This window comes from Chiloscyllium plagiosum, unplaced genomic scaffold (assembly GCF_004010195.1).
Source record: "Chiloscyllium plagiosum isolate BGI_BamShark_2017 unplaced genomic scaffold, ASM401019v2 scaf_11707, whole genome shotgun sequence".
NCBI classification, from domain to species: Eukaryota; Metazoa; Chordata; class Chondrichthyes; order Orectolobiformes; family Hemiscylliidae; genus Chiloscyllium; species Chiloscyllium plagiosum.
In genome coordinates, this window is record NW_025211725.1 from 6,090 (window position 1) to 18,552 (window position 12,463).

General features: G+C 43.5%; 1 non-coding gene across 1 annotated transcript; it reads right to left on the reverse strand.

Annotated features, from left to right (window-relative positions):
- Nucleotides 1-1,909: 1,909 nt before the first annotated feature.
- On the reverse strand, nt 1,910-1,982 carry trnar-ucu. The gene has a single exon. It is a non-coding gene; the product is annotated as a tRNA-Arg (tRNA).
- Between the last annotated feature and the right edge of the window lie 10,481 nt (nt 1,983-12,463).

Genomic DNA, 12,463 nt, shown 5'->3' on the forward strand with positions numbered 1-12,463 from the left:
CCAGAGACCAGATGAAGTTTGCATTCCTCACGTACAAGAGTGAGAATGATTTCAATGTCTCAGATCAGTTCCTGTCCCGAGAACATCAGAGTCAATGTCCCGTCCTCTACTCGGTCCGACAGTTTACACTTCTTCATTCTGCTCTGATTCCATTTCCCAAAGAGTTTCTGAAGATTTAAAAAGCTGGAGCGTAAATTATATGGTTTGCTTCCTAAACATTTTTTCAACTGTCAACTGACAATATTTTCGCAGTATCTCTTCACAATCCTCTGGCTTGCACCATGTCCAAGGATGAGTAGTCCCGTTTGGTGGAGAGATTCCCGAGGCTGATAAGTTTCATTTTGGAACAAAGATGGTTAAGTGGCGATTTCCTGCGGTTGTTTCTAATGATGGAGAGGGAGCGGTGGTGAATGAACACTTTGACCGAGCCTACGTGGGGAAACCCCAATGGATTTCTAATCCATCGCCTTAACCACTCGGCCATGACTACAGACAGCAGTGGGTGGTTGAGCATTGACCAAATCAGTCGTGATCTCATTGAAAGCTACCGTTGACTTGATGAGCGAAATGCTCCCATCTCCTTTCATACCTTTGCTGTCATTTGTAAGGTGCGAGACACCAATGTAAAAGAAGAAAAGCACAAAGTTAGGAAAAGATATTTGCAGGCAAACTGAGTCAAAATTATTTATTGAAAGGAAAATCACACTTGGCAATTTGCCATATCTCTTTGCGAACATCACCAGCAGAAGTCAGCAAGAGAGCTATTGATCTGAGTATTCTCGGACCTGAAGCAAACAAAGGTTAGTGACATATTCATTTCTTTTTCTGGCGAACGAAATGATCTTTCCTGATGGTTACAATGAAAGAGATGGTTCCCAATAAAAGACAGAGATTAATTCGCATGTAGATATATTTCAATGTGACACGATTCATTTTCATCCCTAATTACCCCAGAGATGGAGGAGGTGAGTTACTTTTCTTGACTCTTCAACTCCTCAGCACGGAGGTGCAAACATGAAATCGCTAGAGATGGAGTTCTTGAATTGGGAACCAGAGAAACTGAAGAAACTAGGCAAAAGTGAGGACTGCAGATGCTGGAAACCTGACTTTAGATCAGAGTGATGCTGGAAAAGCACAGCAGGTCAGGCGGCATCCGAGGAGCAGGAGAGTCGACGTCTCCGCTGCACAAACAATTTTCGTTTTTGGCTCAGATTCCCAGCACCTGCACCTATTTGTTTTATGTTAACCTTCATAATGTTTTGGACAAAACCAATGACCTGCCAGCATCGGAAAATCGGCAGAAGTACTGGTACACCGATATGTTTGCTGAACAATACAACCATTCCATGAGCGGGAATACGATCCGGGCCACGGTGCTGAGAATACCGAATCCTCACAAGTAAATAACAAGACAAGGCGATAGATGCTGTCATATTTGGTGTAAATAAAACACCCTGTCTGAACATTTTCGTTGCCGATTCTTTTCAAATTGTCTTCGAAGATTTGCAATGTGGGAAAAGGCCATTCCGCCCGTGTGCATTGCGGCTAATCAGAGAGCCATCTATTCTCGTCGCAGTTTCGAACTTTGGCCCAAAGTCTCGTGTGTTCTAATGTTTCCAGGTCAAATGTCAATGAGGTTATCCTATGTTCTTACATGGCACAATAATGGGACAGAAGCATAACGAATTTTAACTCTTTTGAGGAACTCATGCTCATTTTCACACACGGAGGAAGACACACCAGAAGATACCGCCAAACTGACGGAGGTGACCGTTGTGGAGAGCTGGAATTTGAAATGGACAATAGGACAAATGCAAGCATTGCATGCGGAGGCACAAAGGCGATGTCCCGAGAGAACTTTACAGGGGAGCGTCAACGTTTCCCACGGTTAAAGTGAAACATTCCCCATCGAGCCAGGTAGGACTCGAACCTACCATCTTCTGATCAGAAGTCAGACGCGTTATCCATTACGCCACTGGCCCAAGAGTCAAGCCTGCACTTAGCAGAATGTCGATATGTAATGGAGAAAGTGAGGTCTGCAGATGCTGGAGATCAGAGATGGAAATGTGTTGCTGGAAAAGCGCAGCAGGTCAGGCAGCATCTAGGGAACAGGAGAATCGACGTTTCGGGCATTAGCCCTTCTTCAGGAATGAGGAAAGTTAGTCCAGCAGGCTAAGATAAAAGATAGGGAGGAGGGACTTGGGGTGAGGCGTCGGAAATATGATAGGTTGAGGAATCGGGAGTGTGGGGGTAAGTACACCTATCACATTTCCAACGCCCCTCCCCCAAGTCCCTCCTCCCTATCTTTTATCTTAGCCTGCTGGACTACCTTTCCTCATTCCTGAAGAAGGGCTAATGCCCGAAACGTCGATTCTCCTGTTCCCTAGATGCTGCCTGACCTGCTGCGCTTTTCCAGCAACACATTTCAATCTCTGTCGATATGTAATGCCATGGACTTTCACGGAATCAGAATTAAAAAGGTGAACAAGCACCGAAGATAATCACCAATATTGTTTCACTTCGAAGTTTCCAATTTGTGAAGCTGTGCCTTTCACTGGCAAAGGAGAAACATTTGTCCTCAGCTGCCTGCTTCAGGGTCGCCTCCTTCTCTGCTGGAAGTTTCCATCGTTTTATTCACAGTCACGACGCGATTTCATGATCCACTCCAGTGAAAAAGTGTCATGGTGTCGTCCAAACAAGACCCTGCAGAAACTCGGCGAAAAACCTCTGGTCATTTCGAGCTCAGGATGTGGAATTGGACGAGATGTGTGACACCTTTTATTGGCGCCGCCACTTCACTGAAATTAGCGGCTCAAAACGAGCCGTTGTTAGCATCAGCTTGATTTCTGCAGTGCATTTGCTAAACAAAATCAGATCGCTCCCATCCGGCCCAGCTGACTTATCTATTTTCACAGTCTGCAGTATTTCTAATAACTCTTTCTTGTAAACCTTAATCTCTTCTCGTCTAGACGCAAGTAGCTCTGTATCTTCCTCGCCAACATTTTCATTTTCTATAGCGAACACTGTCGAAAAATATTTATTTCGTGCTTCCCCTATCTCCTCTGACTCCACACACAACTTCCCACTATTATCCTATATTGTCCCAAATTTAACTCTCGTCATTCTTTTATTCCTGACATACCTATGGCAAGCCTTAGGGTTAACCCTGATCCTATCTGAAAACAACTTCTCATGTCTCCTCCTGGCTCTTCTCAGCTCTCTTTTTAGGTATCTCCTGATATCGTTGGAACCCTCGAGCGCTCTAACTGAGTTTTCACATTTTGTCCTAACATAAGACTTCTTGTTCTTCTTGACCAGGGATTCCACTTCCTTAGTATGCCACGGCTCACGTGTTCTATATCTTCCTCCCTGCCTGACAGGTACATACTTATCGAGGACACACAGGAGCTTTTCCTTGAATAAGCTCCACATTTTAATGTGCCCACCCCCTGCACTTTCCTACCCTATTCTACGCTTCCTAAATCTTACCTCATTGCATCGTAATTCCCCTTCCACCAGCTGAAACTCTTGCTCTGTGGAGTACACCTATCCCTTTCAATCACGAAAGTAAACCTGAGAGAATTGTGATCGCTGTCTCCAATTTGCTCACCTACTTCCGAATCTAAAATCTGGCCAAGCTCGTTACCCAGTACTAAATCGAAATTGGCTTCGTCCCTTGAAGGCATGTGTACGTACTGTGTCAGGAAGCCCTCCTGCACACACTGGGCAAAAAATGACCCATCTATAGTACTCGTACTGTAGTGATCCCAGTAAATATTCGGATATTGTCTTTCGAGTTCCAGAGTTTTTCATTGTCCCAGAGTCCAGATGAAATTTGCATTCCTCACGTACATGAGCGAGTATGATTTCAATGTCTCAGATCAGTTCCTGTCCCGAGAACATCAGAGTCAATGTCCCGTCTTCTACTCGGTCCGACAGTTCACACTTCTTCATTCTCCTCTGATTCTATTTCCCAAAGAGTTTCTGAAGATTTACAAAGCTGGAGCGTAAATTATATGGTTTGCTTCCAAAACATTTTTTCAACTGTCAACTGACAATATTTTCACAGTATCTCTTCACAATCCTCTGGCTTGCACCATTTCCAGGGATGAGAAGTCCCGTTTGGTGGAGAGATTCCCGAGGCTGATGAGTTTCACTTTGGAACAAAGATGGTTAAGTGGCGATTTCCTGCGGTTGTTTCTAATGATGGGAGAGGGAGCGGTGGGGAATGAGCACTTTGACGAGCAGGAGGAAGTGTTGCCACTGACCCGAGTCAGAGAACAGTGGACAGGGATTAAAGGAATCTAATGAAAAGCAGCACTTCTGTTCAGGACGTTCAATAACAGCTGCAGAAACCCGATGTGTCGAGCAATGTATCTGGAAAGAGAAACAGAGATAATGTTTTAAAATGGAACATTTCTGATGAAGAACTCGAGTTTCCCAAGTCTAAACAAATTCACAAAATAGTTATTCTGAACGTTGTACCATCAGGAAAACATCCATAACGTAGTCAGCAGGATTCGAACCTACGTGGGGAAACCCCAATGGATTTCTACTCCATTACCTTAACTCGGCCATGACTACAGACAGCTCAGGTCGGTTGAGCATTGACCAAATCTGCGTGATCTCATTGATAGCTACCGTTGACTTGATGAGCTCAATGCTTCCATCTCCTTTCATACCATTTGTAAGGTGCGAGACACCAATGGAAAAGAAGAAAAGCACAAAGGTAGGAAAAGATATTTGCAGCCAAACTGAGTCAAATTATTTATTGAAAGGAAAATCACACTTGGCAATTTGCTTGATCTCTTTGCGAACATGACCAGCAGAGGTAAGCAATGGAGCTCTTGATCTGAGTATTCTTGGACCTGAAGCAAACAAAGGTTAGTGACATATTCATTTCTTTTTCTGGCGAACGAAATTATCTTTCCTGATGGTTACAATGAAATAGATGGTTCCCAATAAAAGACAGACATTAATTCGCATGTAGATATATTTCAATGTGACACGATTCATTTTCAGTCCCTAATTGCCCCAGAGATGGAGGAGGTGAATTACTTTTCTTCACGCTTCAACGCCTCAGCGTGGAGGTACAGACATGAAACCGCTAGAGATGGAGTTCTTGAATTGGGAACCAGCGACACTGAAGGAACAATGTAAAAATGAGGACTGCAGATGCTGGAAACCTGATTTTAGATCAGAGTGATGCTGGAAAAGCACAGCAGGTCAGACAGCATCCGAGGAGCAGGAAAGTGGACGTTTCTGTTGCCAGTCTTGCTGCGTTCCACAAACAATTTTCGTTTTTGGCTCAGATTTCCAGCTACTGCAGCTATTTGTTTTATGTTAACCTTCATAATGTTTTGGACAAAACCAATGACCTGGCAGCATCAGAAAATCGGCAGAAGTACTGGTACACCAATACCTTTGCTGAACAATACAACCATTCCATGAGCGGGAATACGATCCGGGCCACGGTGCTGAGAGTACCGAATCCTCACAAGTAAATCTTCAGAAGAACATTTTCGTTGCAGATTATTTTCAACTTGTCTTCGAAGGTTCACAAAGTGGGAAAAGGCCATTCCGCCCATTGTGCATTGCGGCTAATCAGAGAGCCATTTTTCGAGTCGCAGTTTCCAACTTTGGCCCAAAGTTTGATCATGGTGTCATGCAGAAACTCAGCGAGTTCACTCAGACATTTTTGTGTGTGCAGAATGATTTGCCACATTTAAGGCAAATTCAATGGCATCCGAATGGGTATATAGACAGGAAGCTTTCGGAGAGATAAGGAACACATTTTGGCAAATATGGTTCAATTAATTTCGGTTATCTATTCAGCAGGGACAGGTTCGATAGTAGGGTCTCTTTCCATGCTCGGCATCTTTGTTCTTCTCCCGCAGCTGACACCAGTTTTAATGGACCATTTGGAAAAAAAATGCACTCTGTTTGTTACGCGTGTTTGCCTATATTTCTGAAACGTGGATGGGACGAGTTGACCCAGCAATGAGGGTCTTTCCGGACTTTTGCTGCCAATGACCGTTCGTTTGGCACTTTCCCAACTTTGCCATCAAAGAGTTTGGCTGAAGAATAATGCCGCACGGATAATGTTAGCCCCCTCAGGTCTCCAACGAATCCAGAAACTGACAGCACTTCTTGTGGAACAGAAGCAAACCAGAAAGGGTGGACCATTGTCAGACACACCGAAGCATGCATGCTGCCTTTGTTGCAGTGCAGGCCGATTATGTAATGAACTGCTCAGAGAAACGGCAGCAAGGCAATTCAGGACATACTGGAGATTTAGTGCATTGCCAAGTCACAGGACGTGCTCAACAAACATAAAACAAAACGGAACAGCAATAATCCATGAAAAATAAAGTTTACCAATTGCACTCGTGATGACATTAGGTCAACAATGCGCTGATGACTCCATCTGATCGAGAGGACCAATCACCAGCCCCCTTCACCAGGACAGTAATGAAAGAAATGAGAGAAATACAAAAAACATTTCTCATCGCGATTGCCAATATTTTCGACACTGCAACAACAAAACCGGCGAGCAGATACAATACAGAATCTGGTTTCATATCAGCAATGAAATCGTAATATCCATTCACTTTCAGTGAAAACGGTGAACAAAGGAAATTGTCTGAAATATGAATACCCAGCGCAGGCTACTTGGTTCCCCGATTATGCTGCTGCACAGACTTTCATATTTAAAGGTAACTTTCAAAGCCAGTGTTTGTGGCTGTCCATATGACAATGGAAATTGTTGCCCTCGCTCTCACTGCCATTATTGATCCTCACCTTGCACGCGGGAGTTCAGTGTAAAATCCTCTGCTGTGAAAAATCGGAGTGCATTGGAGTAGAAAGATGCGAAGCTCGTGTGCTTCATGGAGATGTTGCTGGAATGTTTTGCGGTGCTGGGAAGTGGGATCCTCACAGTTCTGGGTAACATCCTCAGGTTGCAGAGCCTGTTGTGAAGCCTACCGTCCTGTGGCGTTTGGAATTGATTCAGTTTTATTGCCGCTGGATCCGGTTGTTGGTGTTGCAGATTGGATCCTGATCAATGTGTTTATTGATGGAATCCATGGATGGGTGCCCTGCTTCTAGAAAATCTCTGGCTGCCTTCTGATTGCCATGTTCTATTACTGTTGTGCTGCTCTCGAGGATGCCACCGTGGTGGGCGGCACGGTGGCACAGTGGTTGGCACTGCCGCCTCACAGCGCCAGAGACCCGGGTTCAATTCCCGCCTCAAGCGACTGACTGTGTGGAGTTTGCACGTTCTCCCCGTGTCTGCGTGGGTCCCCTCCGGGTGCTCCGGTTTCCTCCCACCATCCAAAGATGTGCAGGGTCAGGTGAATTGGCCATACTATATTGCCTGTAGTGTTAGGTAAGGGGTAAATGCAGGGGTATGGGTGGGTTTCGCTTCGGCGGGTCGGTGTGGACTTGTTGGGCGGAAGGGCCTGTTTCCACACTGTAATCTAATCTAATCTCTCTGTCTGTCCGTATAGCTACTCGGGACAGCTGGCCGTGGCAATTACTGACGGCCACACAAATTCTTTGCCAAGAATATGTATCCCACAAATGCATTCCCAGATGTCTGGCACACTAAATTGTCAACTAGGATATGCCATAAAGCAATTGAAACACCCATGCTTCCCTTTTTAAAATAAATTTCTGGAAACTGATAGCCAGACTCCTCTGAACACACGGATTTAGGACAACACATAAACCAACAGCCTCGCTGAGGGAAAGCTCACCAGAAAACAATATCCAATGCCCATCTTGTGCAGGACAAATGCGGTTGTCAAGATTCCACGCAGGGACTGAACGAAACACTGTATCGGAGAAACAGTCGGACAACTAGCGAGCTGCAATCATGAACTTCAGCCAGCCCGTGTACGCCACGGGCAGATGTTCTTGTAGTTGTATGTAGGGCATTGAGTGTTTATGATTCCGGGGCTTGGACCGTCTGCAGCACTGGTTAATTCGTTGTGTTGTAACTACTGTTGGAACACATGTAAAACTTGATTGCTCATTGAGATGTGCATCCAAAATATTAGCCGAGAGAAGTATTTTGGTGGTTTTTCTGTTGCTATTCCTGTCATACCCTCTGGAACTGGACTTATTGTGTGCTTCCTGACGGTTCGGTGCATGCTTCCGTGATCGTACTTTGGGCTGAAACCTGCGTTTTCGTTTCAATAACGTGCATTTGCAAACCTGGTATACCTGCCTGTATTTTGTTATCTCTTATTATGTGCAATTGCAACCCGGCAAATTATTAATTTACATCAGAAGGTGACAAACGGAGGCGTGTTAAATGCCAAGGTATTAGTGACATTTATCAATTGGTTGCATATTACTTTGATTTTGGAGATAAGGATGTAAAACGTGTTTGTGTAGAAATGAGGACCAGTGAGGAAAGAAGTCATCCGCAGGTTTAGTTTACAAGTGCACTCGCAGTAACCACTAGGTACAAGAAAAAAAATACTACATGTGAGTGATAAAAGATGGCCATAGTTACGGGTGATCTTAGTTTCCCATCTCCCACTCACGGTTCAATGGTAAAAAAAAAAGTTTGGATGACAATAATCAATAAATCATATCTGTCCCAGAGAACAACCCGAGCCATATTTTGGTCATCGATTAGTTTACAGCTGACTTAGTCTCTGTCTTTTCTTGGAAACCATCTCCTTTGTTGTGACCATCAAGAAAGATATTACTTTCAGTATTTTGACATAAAGAAAATGAAGATTATGTCACTAATCTTTGTTTGTTTCATGCCCAAGTACAATCAGACGACCTTGATAAACTCTGCTAGTCATGCTAGCAAAGAAATCTGGAAACATGCCAAGTGTGATTTTTCGCTCAATAAATAATTTTGATTCAGTTTAATTGAAACCACCTCTCCCTAAATTTGTGTTTTTCTTCTTTTAAAATGGTGTCCGGTATCTTCCAAATAACGGCAAAGATACGAGAGGAGATGGAAGCAATTTAGCCTATCAAGTCTGCGACAAAATTCAATGAGATCATGGCTGATTTGGTTAATTCTCAACCCCCGTTTTTATCCTCATCTCCGTGATGCTCCATGTCTGTCTATCGCAGCCTTGAACACACCTCGCCTTCACAGCCCTCTGTTGTTAGGAAACCCACAGATTTGCTACCCTCTGAAAGAGTGAATATCCTCCTTATCATTTTCTTAAATGTTTGATCCCTTCAGCTGTGAGAACGCACTCTCGTCCCAAATTCTCGGGGATGTACATCAGAGCAGAATAAGCCCCTGAAGGTAGGTCTGCACTCTCCAGTGCCGCCCCGTGTATTTGAAACAATTTCATATTTTGACCTCTGATTAAATATAGTAGATCTAATTTGCACATCAGATTTGCCAGTGGTGAATCTTTTCAAGAAGACTTCAATGAGCGTAATTCTACTGGCAGTGAATAGGGCTAGACAAATTAGATTACTTACAGTGGGGAAACAGGCCCTTTGGGCCAACAAGTCCATACCACCGCGCCGAAGCACAACCCACCCATACCCCTACATTTACCCCTTACTTAACACTAAGGGCAATTTAGCATGGCCAATTCGCCTGAACTGACCTCACACAGGAGCTACACCTCGAAGTCTGCACTTATGCAATTTAAAGTTGTGCATTCAGTGTTCACGCTTCGGAAATCACAGCTTTTTACCATTAAGATCAAATCTTTTGTTTCTTAATCTATATCATAAACAGTCGAATTAGTCTCATTTATCAACATTTAATTCATGCACTTCAAACTGATTGGAATGGTAACTTTACAGATTCAGGTTCATTTTGATCATAGATAGGTAGATGACAACCACTCTTCCCATCATCCCAAGTGGATTTGCAAGGCATCGATCACTAACGCTGAGCCGTGCTGCTCCCTGGGAGAGAGTGAAGCGCGGTGATGGCCTGTTCGGTGACATCATACATGTATTTGTCTCCAGTTAGTTTCTATGGAGTAGGACTGACAATGAGGGGAAGTTCGAAGGCAAGAGCTGATTCTGGGAGGGGAAGCCTCTTGAAGAGGTTTTGGCAGTATCTGAGAGACTTTCCAAACTTCAAACAGGCAAAGTCATTCAATAAAATCTCGGGGGATGCCTTCTAACAGGAGTATGGTGTAACCGAAAATACATAACATAGCCTAAATGAAAATAAATACCGCAGTCTTAGCAGAACGAATGGTAAGAAGAACATATTTGATTGAGGACTTCCGGCTGAAGCCTGTAAGTAGCGCAGCTTAGTCAGCTGCTCATAAATGATGATAAAACATCTATCCATATGCTAAATGGTACCTCGTTCTCCAGAATGTGTTGGTCAGTAGCAGTGCAAAGTAATAGGGAAGGGAAATTGCTGTGGGTGGAATACTCCTTAGAGGTTGCGTGTGAACTTGTTGGGCCTAATGACCTGTTTCCACACTGTAGGGATGGTATGATTCTATTTCATAACGTCGATATTTTAACAGCGTAAGGCATGGTACAACTCAGCAGCTTGGTAGTAAAATGGCGAATGATGGATTCACGCTGATTATCTGTGGCAAAGTTAACTGGCAAGTGTCTTTCTGAATTGGAATTGACGACTGTGCAAATTTACTTGAAACCGAATCATGGCTGGAAAATACCTCCAGTGAGAATGCATCACCAAATTCAACATTTCTATTCATGGCAAGTTGCTGGCTCAGCCTATCTCAAATGTCTGATTACATGAATCTGCGGCAAGAACACAGGGATACATATTTCCAAACTGCTCCTCTTAATTAAGTATCTTAAGCGTTACATTTTTGTGAAGGTTTTCTCACCTCCCAGCAAGTGTTGGCCTTCTAACAATTGAGTTTGACAAAGTTTATTTGAACAGGTCATTAAACTATTTGGTTGTTTTGAAGTGGGGGTGGACAGCAACCCTCTGATCCACTGGGACAGTGAAGGACTGACTGAAGGAACACCTATCCAATTGTGATGTTTAGTAGCTTGGAAGGGAACATACAGATAATGATTTTCCCATTCGTTTCCTTCCTTTGTCTTTAGGACGATAGTAGTACTAGAGTTGAAGTGTGCTGTCAAATGGAAATTGTTGATGAATCAAAAAGCTGCGACTGTGGTGAATGGATTGAATTTATACACAAAGTGCCAATCGAATTGACTCAATTGCCATGGAATGGAACGTTCTGAAGAAACTTAGCCGACCTTGTAGCAACTGTGAAAAGTGTCAGAGAAGTAAAGTTTCTTGTCCTACATGTCCTCTCTTCAGTACTATTCTGAAGAAGAGTCATTTTGGCCTCAAAAAGTTAACTGCATTTCTCTCCAAGTATGCTGTTAGAGTTGCCGAACTTCTCCAGCACTTTCTGCTTTCATTTCAATTATTAAATATCCGCAGCATTATCCATTTGTACGAATGTTTCATAATGGCGCTGTCCAGCATCTTGAGGTATGTTGTCGATATATTTGTTCAGTCAATCGGGGAGTATTCTATCACACACTTGACGTGAGCCTTCTCGGTATTAGGGAAGCGATTGGAGTCAGAAAGCCCATGACTGATGGCAGTTTTCTTGCCACCTGGCCTGCCCTTGTAGCCACATTATTTATGTAGGGAGGACAGTTCATTTTGGGGTTAATAGTAACTCCCAGATTGTTGATCGTTGAAGACTAGGTAATGGCAACACCATTGAATTTCTAGAGGTGTTGATTAGATTATCTTAATCAGGATGTGTGAAATTCATATCACATGTCTGCACGGGCCTTCACATTGCCAGAATTCTGCTGCATTGTGAAATTGAATGCTTCAGGAGTTGAGGAGTTAAGAATGCGGCTGAACTCTGGACATTTATTAACGAACAGAACCTTGAATAATTCCTGAAGTGAGGTCCTGGAGTTTAGATAACTGACCTGCAACAACCAATCCAGTTTCTGTGCGTCTGGAGTCACATGTATCTTGGAGCAAATAAGCAAAGCAGCTTTACTTCCCTAAGGGGTAGAGGCGAATCGGAAGGGATTTTCCATGGTAAGTTGTAATGGGTTAAAGGCATTAGACGTAGAATTTCAACTTAGAATTCATGGCATCTATCGTTGCAGGGTTTGAATTAGGTCTCTGATATCAATTCTGGAATATCTTCACGTGAGCTGATTATAATGTACTGACGAGCAATGCTTCTCAAAAACTGGGATTAAGCTTGTTATTAAGCTTCTTCATTTCTCAGAAATTTGAATAAAAAACCAAAAAAAGGAAGCAATGCTGCAGTCTTAGTCTCCACAAGCTGCTTACACACAGTGCAATGCAACACTTTTGGTGATGCATCAACTCAGATTTTCAAACAAGGAGCGTGCCAGTTGCCTGAAGGGAGAGATAACGTCGCACAGAAAACTGCATCAAACAATTCAAACATGTGGAGAAGGTGATCCTCACTATCCTGGTCTTCATTGGCGTTCCTTTTCAGGCATTATGACAATT